The sequence below is a fragment of the Anolis carolinensis genome, chromosome 2, assembly GCF_035594765.1.
Source record: "Anolis carolinensis isolate JA03-04 chromosome 2, rAnoCar3.1.pri, whole genome shotgun sequence".
Lineage (NCBI taxonomy): Eukaryota > Metazoa > Chordata > Lepidosauria > Squamata > Dactyloidae > Anolis > Anolis carolinensis.
Genome location: NC_085842.1, coordinates 100,887,702 through 100,901,496, shown reverse-complemented (window position 1 = coordinate 100,901,496; position 13,795 = coordinate 100,887,702). Strand labels below are relative to the sequence as shown.

The 13,795-nt window shown below is 38.5% G+C and overlaps 1 long non-coding RNA gene across 2 annotated transcripts in view; it reads right to left on the bottom strand.

The window, feature by feature from the left end:
• LOC103277899 (uncharacterized) overlaps positions 1 to 13,795 on the bottom strand; it is a 107,062-nt gene that overhangs the window by 48,744 nt on the left and 44,523 nt on the right. The window contains exon 5 of one of the 2 annotated variants that reach the window (XR_505755.3): positions 9,403 to 13,454. The exons of the other annotated variant lie outside the window; for it this stretch is intronic. This is a non-coding gene — a long non-coding RNA (uncharacterized LOC103277899). Of the gene's footprint in view, positions 1 to 9,402; positions 13,455 to 13,795 lie in introns of those variants that run through there. 2 annotated transcript variants of the gene reach the window in all.

Here is a 13,795-nt window from a genome sequence, read left to right as displayed (position 1 = left end):
ATGCCCTTTAATCTTGATTTATTAAACAGAGATATTGACAATAACCTTTAATGCTTTCACCACAAAATATGCAGGGTAATTTGGGCCTTCTTTGGTGATCAAGGCTGTCCGTTCAATTTGTAGTTCAGGAATCATCCAACATCTTTGAAATATCATTTAGTGCACTGTTCATGAACAATAGCACTTGTTTGGAACACATATCATATTAGGACTACATTTCATTTGATTCAAATTCTTGAACATTGTCTATGAGTCTAGCACCTTGTATTAATAGTCGATAACAAGATTCTATTCCAAAAATTTTAAGCAGAAAAGCCTTCATTGTGTTAAGACTACCCTTCAATTGGCATGATATACCTGGGCTAAAAGAAAAATCTGGTCAGGGTCCAAATCCATGTTGGACAATTTGCTGAATAGGTAATGGCAGAGAATTGTTTTATGGCTGTTTTGGTCATTAGCATGTTCAAAAGTCTGAGTAACGGTTCTCCTGAAGTACCCCTGGATGTACATGATTGTTTTAATGTGACGATAACTGATTTTAGTGTTTATGTATATTTATAGTTTACTAGCTGTGCCCGGCCACGCGTTGCTGTGGCTTATGGGAATCATTTGTTGGCCAGGTGGAATAGCAGTGAATAGCCTTGCAATCTCAAAGCCTGGCTGTTTTCTGGAGTAGCTAGAGCTGTTTGTTGTATGAACGTAGAGGCATGGATGAGGGGTTGTGCTGCCAAGTTTAGTGTTTCTGGGATGTGTAGTTTTGTTGTTTTGTCCTAGGCCGAAATTTCATTACCCTTTTATATATATAGATTTTATGTCCCGGCATTGAATGTTTACTGTATATATGTTGTGTTCCGCCGTGAGTCCCCTTCGGGGTGAGAACGGCGGAATATAAATGTTTTAAATAAATAAATAAATATATGTAAGCCTATTGGTCTTGGTTACAAGGCAGTACCTCATGCCTTCCAATATTTCACACATTGAAACTGGGACATGTGTGGCAAAGCAATATCAGAGTGTGTCAAGATTACAAAAGCGATTAATGAGGAAGAAAAGACAAGCTAGAAGATGTTGCAACAGTTTGCTTTTGCCTGATCCTACTGGGAAGGGCAAGATTCAGACTCCTCTTCTCCTCTCCCACCCTGCTGTGTCAACTGAGTACAAATTACTTTGGCACTTTGAAATCCATTATCAGCAATTGAAGTAAGGTGAAGGCAAAGGTGAAAACAGGCGAAACAAAGAGAAATCAGAACAGCCCAAAATGGGAGATTACAATGAATTGAGACTCAAAACTGGGCTCGTTCAAGATTACAGTATTCAGTCACTGATCAGTTAAAAGTTCACAGTTGAACTAGAAAATAAGAGAAAAATGGAAAAGCACATATGTTTATATGTTAGAATATGTTAATAAAAGCAAAAAGAGGTACAACAAGCGGGATTCTTCATGACCGTACATAGAAAAAAATGTTTCAACTCAATTATATCTTTTTCTTTCTCTGTTTCATGAAGACTCCATAAAATATTTCCCCTGTTTCATTCCATATCTTGGCAGGGAAGAGCCCTCTTACTACAACAAGGTATTCATGAGCACAAAGCCTCCCTGGCATTTCGTTTTCTACGTGCTGCTCTCCTGTCCTGATGCATGCCCAGAGCAGTTCCAGCCTATAAATATAATTGGTATGGATTGATGCGCACACAAGAGTGCTATTTTAAGTGTTACAGTTTTGGGTGCCCTCATTTGGGCTGCAAGCCAAACTTCAAGACACAAAGTACAGGAATGCCTTCTGCCAAACCTGGAAGAAAGAGGCAGCTGCATCACATAAATTACAATGGGACCTCAGAAAAAATACAGCATTGATATACTGTAGCATGGCCAAAGAGGCTGGAGATAGAATGGATGATCCTTAAGTCACGATATTGGCTCGGTTTTATTCAGCACCCAAAACACGACTGTTCATGCATTTGTACAGTGGCTCAAATGTAAAAAAAGCAGATTAATTCATCACATAGATAAAGATGTATAGACATACAATCACACTTGAATATGAGAGTCACTAATCAAGAATTATGCAGTCTGAGATTCATCTTTCAAGTAATTTAAACTCCCTCCTCTTCAGATTTAACAGTTCGTAGGATCTGTATTATGGTAAGGATAAATCTGTTCAGCAACTTTTAAATTAAAGATTACAGAATTTCAAATAAGGGATGCTAAAACTGTACCTTGTATGCATGATCATAGCACTATAGCCATTAGCCATGTAATGCAGGTAATGCAGGTTTGATCTTCTGGTGACCACAAATCAGCAGGATGATGTTTCAAATCACCCTCCCATCATCAAGGAAAGCTGGGGCAATAAAAAGCAGTATCCCATTGCAACACCTGTCACAATGCAAATCACTGGCAGGAGAAACCTGGAAACGTCATTCTCTGGCATACTGAGCACTAGCACGGACAAACATCCATTGCTTGGTGCAGCCTCCGGCTATTAAGGTAGTGGGTTTTTGGAGACCAGTACGTAGTTACAAATTCTTAACTAGGTTGGCAATGTAGGAATCTCAACTGCTGATTTTAAAAAATAATTTGTAAGGCAATTTTTGTGTGTGTCAGGAGCGACTTGAGAAACTGCAAGTTGCTTCTGGAATGAGAGAATTGGCCATCTGCAAGGATGTTGCCCAGGGGACTCCCGGATGTTTTGATGTTTTTACCATCCTTGTGGGAGGCTTCTCTCATGTCCCCGCATGGAGCTGGAGCTGATAGAGGGAGCTCATCTGCGCTCTCCCCGGGTGGGATTTGAACCTGGCAGCTTGCAGATCAGCAGCCCAACCTTCAAGTCACAAAGCTTTAACCCACTACACTGGGGGGCTATGATGTTAAGGAAGTAATTAACACATGTTCTCTATGTGGGAACCTTTTGAGACTAGTAATTGTCATCCTCATTATCACCACTATCATCATGTCACTTTTATGCCACTCTATAGAGGAAGCGAGATGTTGTGTTTTCCAAGGATATCTGCAAAATGTAATTATGATAGGAGAACAAAAGAAAAAGCTGAACTACCTGCTTACTTTACACTAAGGCAATGATGAGCAAGCTTTTGCGCTTGGTGTGTCAAAATTCACCAAAAAACCTAGCATGACTTGGGTGGTGTGTCACTTCGAGGAAAAAAACCATAATTTTGTAATATGTATAGTTTAAATAACAAAAATGTATAATTGTAATATATAACTGTATTTAATAAATCAAAAACTATTTACTACCCTTATTTCCATGTACAACGATCTATGGTACCTCTTGCAGGTACCTCTTGTACCTCCAAGACTGAAACATGATGTGGGGTACAAAATCAAAAGAGATTCAAATAAAACCACATATAACTGAAAACCTACAAAAGTTAAGGCTTTAATAATAAACTGTCTATGGAACTGAAGCCATATAAAACATTGATTTAAAAGCATATATTAGAAACAGTACAGCACTAAAACAGAAGAACCATGATATAGAACAATCATTTCCTGGATGTGTATATTCATTTGCTGATGAAAGGACAGCAAGAAAGGAAACTTCCCAGCCTCTCTAGTGATGCATCTACACTGTAGAATTAATGCAGTTTGACACCACTTTAACTGCCATGGCTCAATGCTATAGAATTCTGTGAGTTGTAGTTTGGTGAGGCACCAGCACTTTTTGGCAGAAGAGGCTACATTATCTTGTAAAATTAAAGCTCCTATTATTACTTGACTGACTGATGTTGTTCATGGGTCCCAATCCAGCTAGACATCGCCCTTGGGTCTGAGGCACACTGAAACAAATGAAAAGGTGAAGTCTCATTGCTTTCAGGTGTCTGTAGTCTGGCTGGTTTGAACTCTTTATGTTTTTGGTTTCTCATAGTCTCTCAATATTTTAGTCTTTCCCAATTTTAGTTTATGGTTTATTTTGTGAAGGATCAATGCTTCATAGGCGGCCTTCCTGCTGGCTTTGATACTCAAAAGTTTGGCATTTTGTTGGCACAGGTAATAGAGTAGGAAATTTCATCTATATAAATAGACTAAAGGCTTTGTGTTGAACATCATACTAGAGAGATCATGCGAGATAGAAATCTCAGCTTTGGAGGCCAGATCAATTTTTGTTTGCCCTTTTAATACACCTATTCCAAAAACTGTTCCTAATTTGAAACCTCATTGTTCACTTCTCTTTTGTTGAGTACGTATTATTAGGGATGTACAGATGCAGTGGGTGAGACACATATCCAAGGTAGATATTTCTGCTTTGTAGAATTGCAGGTTTCTTTTGATTCCAAGGAAAATCAAAGCTGAAATGGTTGAAAGCAAAATAGGAAGATGAGAGATGAAGGGAAAGGGGGCCTCACCCCCTCTGCAACTCTCTTCTACTTTCACCCTGGTTGCTTTCATGCTGCATGAATTCCACTTTAACTGCTGTGATTCCACCCTATGCAATCTTGGGAATTGTTGTTTATGGAGAGGTATTTATATTTCTAAATACTATAGCTCCTCTCGGGCTTCTGACCAAAATACAAACTTCAGAATTCCATAGGATGCAGTCATAAGTGTTAAACAGGAATCATAGCATTGCTATTGTCAAAAAATTGACCTCCCTCCAAAAGAATATACTCAAAACAAGTTTCAAAGTATGAGTTTTATTTTTTTTTACATTATATCATGTTTTGTAATATTGAAACATCACCTTCACAATGGTCTGCAATAAACTTCATTTTCAACAGTCTGGCTGGAAATGACACATTCTGGAGGAGGTTAGTTAACCTTTTACCAAACCACTCCCTGAGAGGGAGTGAAAAGGAAATGCGTGCCCACAAAATGAGAACAATGAGCCTATCCCAAAAATCTCTATCAAAAAAAGTTTTATTCCATGCTTCAAAACTATACATCCCTGATTTCTCTTAAAATTGCATTAATAATATACAAATGGTTGCAACCCTTTTGAGACCAAACATATATGATTTGTATTAAAAATAATTAAGATGTGCTGGAGCAGCAAAGTATATTTGAATAGATACAGTTCAAAATATCCTGCTTGAGTATGTATGCTGCCTGAGGGGCTTTGCCAGCTCCGCACCTACCATGAGATGAGTCCACCAAGGCCAGACAATGACAGACAGAAAAACCAAATTCTGTCAATAGAAACTTCAGTCTCCTGCGGGAATTGGGAGATGGGATACTTCCAGACTCCAACAACATACAGATAAAATCTGTATGTTTTTCATTGAACTAATCATATCTACATAACTGCATGATTTTGGTCTGTGGCTCATCCATTGTACAAACCGGACTTGGTCAATAATCCCATCATGATCTGTTTAACATACTGATTCGCCATGTCTTTACATGCTGGCCCCCTTCCCAAGTGGGCCTTTCCAAATGACTCTAGCTCCAAGCCTACCAATGATAGCTGTTTATTTTTCCCACCATGGAAGAGACTTCATCTACCCCTAATGTCACAGTGAGAACCTGGACTGAAGCTGGGCCAATTTCTGACCAATCAGGGGAGTAAAGACTTTCTGTATATATTTCAGATTTCAATATTAATGTCAAAAATACATAGTATGATTTTACATAGGATTTGTGCTACATTAGAACAGTAAAGACAAATATCACTTAAATACAATAAATGTTAAATATTGAATAAACAAAAAATAAAATAAGGTGTAAACACTAAGCTAATCTGGGATTCTGCTATGGCTGTCAAAGGGGATAAAATGTCTTGCACTGTATTGCTTAGTTATGTCCAATCTTTTTTAGAGCAGAGATGCCATATCAGACATCCTTTCAGGACTGAAAGTAATGAACTGTTGCTTTCATCCAGATTTGCATGTCTTCATCTGGCTGGCAAAGTAGCAGGCGCACTGGGAACCAGATCCTCAGCCTGCTCCTTGGCGGGTAGCTGAACTTCAGCTTCACTATAATTGTGTAGCATGAAAAGCACAGTAAATCTAGGGTTTCCAGATTTCTACGGTTGTCTACAGAACCTCATGGCCAGGACTATTTTCTCTAGTCCTCAGGGTGAGATCTCAGGCCCATTTACACCATCATATAATGCAGTTTAAAACTGCATTATATAACAATGCAGATGGGATTTAGTTAAATAGCATTATGTTATAAAGTGTGTGTGAATATATTTCCTCATTTAATGGATTTGTGTTTTATTAGAATGACACAGATTAGGCAACCATAGTTGATGCTTAATGTATGGCATTCCCACAGACTACTCCTTGCAATATCATCCTTGTAATGTCATCAAGGAATGATCCCTTTGATGTCTTTACTAGGGTTTCTCCCTTGGTCTTGACTTTGAGAAAATCTATTCTATTATCCAGTGTAACTGGATGAAATGGAAGTAAAATTGCCTCCTTTCTCTTGAACATCACCACTGCTGTTTCCATGGTTTTCCATATTCCGTATAAGAAAAGCAGAGAAGGGGGAAGACATGCAGAGAATTATTGGGTTACTTCAAATTTGATTTGGTTTGTTTGTAGAAGAATCTGGGTACTTTCTGAGATAATCCAAGGGGGGCTTTGGATAATTTAGCCTTCTGTAGCCAAACCGGATTTACAGCTTGGTTACACCTGAGATACACAGTCAGCAGCTGTAGGCAATTTGCTTTTATTGTTTGTTTGAGGAACTGAAAGTTGGCAAGAATCTACACTGAAACATCTTTTGCATTGGTTTTATTCTTTCCAAATGCTGTTGTTAATCTGCAGGTATACATTAATGAACACAGTGCCATTATCTGCTGCAATGTTTATAAAGCAAACAAGTGCCTCACATAACTACATAACATTACAACTGTGAGGGAAGTATGTGAACAGTTGTTCATGCTTATAAGTTACAGGAGATGTGGGAGGGGCCACAAAGTCCTTTCATTTTTTATTTTAAAAAAATTGTTTCTGGAACTCAGGAACTCTGCAGAAATGCATATTTTAAAAATACATTTCATCATTATTCATAACGCTGCAGCTGTGTGGTGGCGGCACAATGAAAAGATGTAAAAAAATACCCTTCTAACCACCACCACTCCATCCCCACTGATTCACTCAGAGCAAAGGTGTTCGTTTCTTTAGAACTTGACAATTTGAATGTTTAGTGCCATTAAAAGAAGAGATTGTGCTTGGTTGCATTTTTTTGTTCATTCCCTTTCTGACTTTTTGCATCGTGTTGCTCCATGGAGCTTAAAGGAGCTGCAGAAAATACAGCCCCTGTTCATGGATTGGCAAACAAATGGGCAGGTGGGGAGGCAGGAAGTTTCTGAGAAGGAGTGTTCAAAAGGAAGTTCCCAGAAGGAACTTCTGGAAGGAATTCCCAGGTAAAGTACCCACACAAGGCACCCAAGCAAAGGGAGAATATCTTCAGGGTGAGTTTCTTCCCTGCTTGGTCTAATATGAGCTGCCAATATCATAAAATACTAGCATAAAGTTTTTTATTATCTTTTTCTGGGTGTTTTGGAAGTGGAAAATAAGAAAAGGGTCCCTTTACACATCCAAAGAAGAAGATGGGGTGAAACATATCGTTACGTGGGTCTCAGAGTTTTAAAACCATTCCTTACCAGTTGTAATATTTCTATATGCACGACTAGTTCTCTTTAAAACAGGCAAGTGCTAAGGTGAGGACATCTATGGTGTACAAGAACTGGCAGGGACAAGTCAGATCAGCTCCAAGGATTACATGTATGGACCAGGCAACCCAAGGCTCAAAGGCAGAAAGCATTCCTGAACAGGGTCTAAAACCAGTAGAAGAGTTGCCAGAAAGACTAGTTTAAAAGTTTGTATCAAAGCACCATGAACCCAGAGATATCACGGAGCTTTTGAGAGCTGTTGTTCTGCAGCAATGGAATGGCCTGGGCTGAGCTATGTATTAGCTAGTATTTAACCAGCCAAAACTGGCCTGCTTATCTTGGTGTCCTCTATTTAAATTGGAGCACTGCATCTCCTGACCTTTTGCTTCTGTTTTGCTTCTTTTTGCTATATCACTGCTTTGCCTTCCATTTTTCCTCCGTTTCTTCCTCCTGATTTTCAGGAGCTACCTGGAATGGGCCAAATGCTGTGTTTGCTGATGCTTTGCCAGGATTGGCAGCCTCCAGTTCCAACTTTGGTCCATCATCCTCACTCTCATATTTCTTCATCTGATATGACATGCAAAAAGAAAATGCAGTCACAGAAAAAGTGATCATAGAAGTAGTTTTGGAAAAGAAAGTATTAAGGAGAAACCAATGCCAGGAAAATAGTTTACATGTGTACATAAGCCCCAAAACTGCAAATAGTGGTGGCAGGAGACCTCTTACTACCATTTTGTAATGAAGGTTTCCACCCCTCATTCCATGAGCCACCACTTGATACCAGCATAGAATAATAGTGCAATTTGGCACTCAAACACCTTATTTTCTCTTACCATTGTATTTCAAAGATATAATATGTTCAGTCAGCCAAAAGTAGACACTTCAAATGAAAGCACATACACACCGCTACCAGAACCACTCAATACACTTGATAATGGGACTTTCACTGGAGATGCAGTATAAATCAATGGGTAGAGGTAACAACAATTATTGATTCTCCCCAAAGGTTGTTCTGCTGTGTGCTAACACTTCTCATTCTAAGAGTGGAGAAATTGGCTCATCTTATAGCTCAGTGCCAATCAGACTGGAGCATGAACATAGCAGGAAAGAATCTGTACATACACAGTTTGTCACTGGAATGAATGGACCAACTGTATATATAACCATGGGTTGCTGGGCAATGTGGTATCTGAGTGAGCCATGTTCTGCTATTCTTCTTTTGAAGACACAAAGGTCCCATGTCAGATTTCAGTATTTAAAATGGGCCAATGATTTCAGTGAAGAGGAGATAAGTTTCAGAGAGATAAAAAGCAAAAGCCAACAATAAATTAAATGGGATCTTCCCAGTGGTATCCACACTACCTAATTACAGCTGTTTAATAGCACTTTAACTTCCCCTCAATCCTGTGAAATCTTAGGATGTGTAGTTTTATGAAGTATAAATAATAATAATAATAATAATAATAATAATAATAATAATAATAATAACTTTATTCTTATATCCGCCCCATCTCCCTGAAGGGACTCAGGGTGGCTTAAATGAGGACCAAGCCCAGTGGAACAAAATTTAAAATACAACACCACAAAATACATGTACATTAAAATACATGTACATTGCAAAGCATAACCACATAAAAACAAGTAAACCACCATTAAAAACATAATATTTAGAACTCGCTGCCATAGAGTTCTGGTACCTCACCAAATCTCAGGATAAGAAAAAGTCTGGGGTTTGGAAATGATATCAAACTGCTATAACTCTGCAGTGTGGACACACATCCGAATAAACAAATATATTCAAAAATGGCAGTACATTCAATTTTTGTAACAAATAAAAAGATCCAAATAATGTTTTAGACTTTTTCTCTTACTTTTCTAAAGTCTTTTGAAAAGCAAGTTTTTAAAAAGAACAAATTAAAGAATATATTATTTAATATTGACAGTTTTCAAATCAACACTTCCCAATTGTCCTCTCAGTGTATACAATCCTAATGATAGATACCCAGCATTAAAGTCATCTCATTGATACAGAAATCAATCTTACTCTCCCTGCAGTGATTCTTGTTCCCTGCTTTGTTTCTCTGCCTTGAGACTTGGAGAAGCACAGAAATTCCTTGTCACTTCGGCAACCCTGCTGTTACACACAAACAGGCATTGATTGCCCATTGCTTAGCTTCACAATAGTTGAAAATCTGGAGAAACTGGAGAAGTTATAAATGTGCCTTCTGATTTCTAAGCTATTAAGCCACCCCTTTGGTGCATTTCCACAAGGATGGAGACTAGACTTTTTCCTGTGAAAATTGAGATGCTTAGGATGATAAAAGCCTCCAGGCTGCACAGGTAAGGCTGCCATATATACTAGCTGCCCTATCCTGCTCAAAGCACCCTTCTTGCCTGTACAGATCAGTTTTATTATTTATGAAGGTTTTTCTTTTCTTTCTTTTCTTTTTTGCTTTGCAGGTTAAAGGTGTCAAAGCTTAGAAAGTTCACTTCTCACAATGACATTGCTAGAAAATAAGGAGGAAATCCTTTGTAATAAGAAGGAAACCTTTTGTAATAAAAAACCCTCCAAGCAGTCACTTATTTCTTGAGATTTAATTGATCATGGAGTGGAATGACAGGGTGGTAACAAGGATTAAAGATAAAGCAGTCAAGATAAAATCAAGGTAAATCAATCACTACATTAAAGTATTTGAAGACTCATTTGCATGCATGTAAAACAGCTGTATTGGCTGTTGAACCTGGTTTTCAGACACGAGCCTCATAAATAATAAATATTCATTGCTTAACCTTTTAGCAAAACTCAGAGGCCACAGGGTTCCTGAATACAATCTAACTGAAACCCTGTAAAATAATGAAACCATTGTGTGTCCATGTCTTGATTAAATCAATGTTTAAATTTGCATAGTTTAATTTGAAGCCAAAAAATACATTAGATCCTGCCTTGTAAGCAAAACAACAAGTGATCAATACGTAGCTTTAATTCCATGTTGGAGTCCATATTTTCTGAACTTCACAGTTATTTCAGAATATAAATTCAGTTAGTTAGAGGCACAAAACCTTAAGCACTGCTAATTAGAGTGCAGAACTAATTGAGAGTTTAAACACATATTTTAAAAGTGGATTAACAGAAAAAGCTGGCTTTAAAGGATTCCTACATAACCTGTGATCTACCAAGTAGGTTTCATCTTTCTGATAGTGGTGACCCAATAGACTTTCTGTGACCCAATAGATTACAATATTTGGTCATTTTTAAAAACTCACACTACTCTAGCATGAGCAAGAAACCAACAAGCAGAATTCACCAGGACATTATCCTGTACAAGAGGATGGGATTAAATTAATTTTCTACCTGGACAAAATTCCTGTCTAACCATCCTTCCTAATCAAGGTACTGAAAGGCAGCAAAGTTATTTTTAGGCACAAATCAGAAATTCCCACAAACTCATTCTGTGGAAATGAAAATATAGTAACAAGTAATCAAGTAACTGGTTCTGTTTCATAACTGTGTGAGATATAATCTAAACCAGTGGTTCCCAACCTTTGATCTTTCAGGTGTTTTGGACTTCAGCTCCTACAATTACTAACAGCTGGTATGCTGGCTGGGATTTCTGGAAGTTGAAGTCCAAAACACCTGGAAGGCCAAAGGGTGGGAACCACTGGCCTAAACCACTAGGATTAGATGTCCTCACCCTTAATCAAGCATCTAAGAGCAGTGGTCTCAGTACTGAATGAATAACTAAAAGCCACACCAAGTGGTTGAAATGGGGGACTGAATCCAAACATAATCATCATTAGAGTATCAAAATCAGTGGCACATGACTAACATTGGATTTGCTTTAAGAAAACCTAAGGACCTTATCATATGAGGCAGGCATCCGTTGTGCAGCGGGAGCATTCGTTGTGCAGCAGGGCAAATCCAGCAGTCAATGTAAGAACCCCAATGTGATGAGATTTTAATAGACTCGGTATAGTGCTGTAGGTGTACATTTCAGCTAAGTGATGTGATATTGTTCCAACTTTGGTTTTCATCTGAAACACTGGTATTTTGAACACCACAACTTGACAGAATGAGACATTTATTACCTCTTGGACTCACCTAGTCAGCCTACTTCCACTAGATCTTATCAGAAGAGCAAGCACCAAGCTTAAATTTGGTCATTTGAACCAATTTACACACCATGTTCACAAAAATCAGACATCACTAACTGAAACATTCCAGTAGGCTTGTTCAAAAGGTTTCTTCTCAGACATTGCTGGTTGCTGGCTATGCTGGGTGAGAGATTTTGAAATGTTTGGTCCCAAAATGTTTTTTGAATTTTGGATAATAGATTGCAAGACAGGCTCCCTAGAGCATGTTTCTAACAGATTCTTAGAAACTGACCAATAGTGAATGTTCTTGAGGTAATTTTAAAACAAAAGTGGTAAGTTACTGAGGTACTAAGGTCAATTGAACTATTTATCTGTTACTGATTTTCTCCAATAAGCATAATTTTAAAACCTTTGCAACCTGCTTTCTTTTAGGTATATTTTCACTTTAATTGAGAACATCTGACAAATCAAAGCAAGACCATCTGCTTCAGTTGTGCCTCCTGGTGATCTGAACTCCCTGGAGTTAGGCGCATGTCGTTGAGATATTGATTCATATGGCCTCTTCCATTATTGGTTGATTTAGTTGATTTAGTCTGTTCTCTCCATTTAATACACAGCATTTCCCTCATTTCCCTGCAAAAGTTCATGCTGAATCAAGCAAGCAAATATTCAAGCAAAGGAAGAATATTAATTGCTAATAAAGAGATTGCATTCCCCCAAACTGTTTATTCATTAAAAGCTACTAATACGTAGACACTTTCAAGAAACAATTTCAGCCTGAATTCAGTATTTATTCATTCCAGTTCAAACACCAGATATTTAGAGATATAGATAATTCAGTTATGTGTGTCCAGTACAGAGTATGTGACAAAAATAAGAACCATCCAATCCCATTAACTGAAATTAAATGTATGTCTACGTGGATTACATTAAAGTCAGTGGGTCTCAAAAGTGAGCTACTGTCACCATTATTGCCCAACTGGTTGGTTGGTTGTTAGCTTGTTTTGACAAACGATGAAGTGACTTACTTAGAAAGAATATTGTTTAAAACAGTGGGTCACTCTTCTCCACAGGTATGATTAGAACATCACTGAAACCGTCATTAGCACACATAACTTTTGATTGTGTAAAGGCCACAATCTTATTGGTTGCAGCTGTCAATAAGCTTAACTCAATAATATGAGTATTGCATCCAGGTACCAACTAACCTGCCTGTTGAACAATGAACCTGATACTCCAGCCCACAGCCAGAACCCTTAGGATGGCAAGAAAAGAAACCATGTGGGCAGCTGCCCCATGCCTACCGGGGACTGCTGTAAAGGTGTCTGTTCCCTGGGCTGGGCAAGATCCCCCTCCATCACATATAAGTGAACCCACACATGTTACCAATGCTAAAGCGGGCATTGCTCAACACTGTCCTGAATCCAGGACCAATACCAACTGCCTCCCACAAGTTGTGACAATAGCAAAGCAAATATAATGACTTCAAAGTTACAAAACATGAATAATTAAGATAAAGCTGGATGAGTGTGGTGATTCTAGGAAAGAAGTTCAAACTCATTGGCTGTTGGTTACTGCTGCTCTGCAGGCTCATGCCAGAGACTACAGCTTTCTGGGAGAAAGATGCCAACACCATAATGAGGGGGGGGGGGCTGCTCCAACATCCACTCCCATGCCTCCTGGAAGCAGGTGACCCCTTCTTGAATCTGCCCCCTCCAATCTGCACGCTCTCTGCATGGTAAGTCGTGTGGCTCCCTTTCTTTTGTGGCCTGCTTGGAGCTGCAGATTAAAGACAATTAAAGACATGGAAATCCATAATGCACAGTTACAGCATCAGGCTTGACCAAAGGACTTTTTGTTATTAAGATCTGAGAAATCATATGCACTAGTACTTTGTATTCCTTTGAACTCCATACATTTAGACCAGGAGGCTGAAATCATATCATTCCACCCTCTCCCTTAATGCCCATAAATTATCTAAGAAAAAAGATTAATTGAGCTAGATTTGAGCTCCCCCAAAACTTTCCCCAAAGAGTATTGGCTAAGCAGCTACAAGAGAGATAGACAACATCCCAGTTACATCCACAATCCTTCATTTTCAAAGGGTGTTTAATAATGCA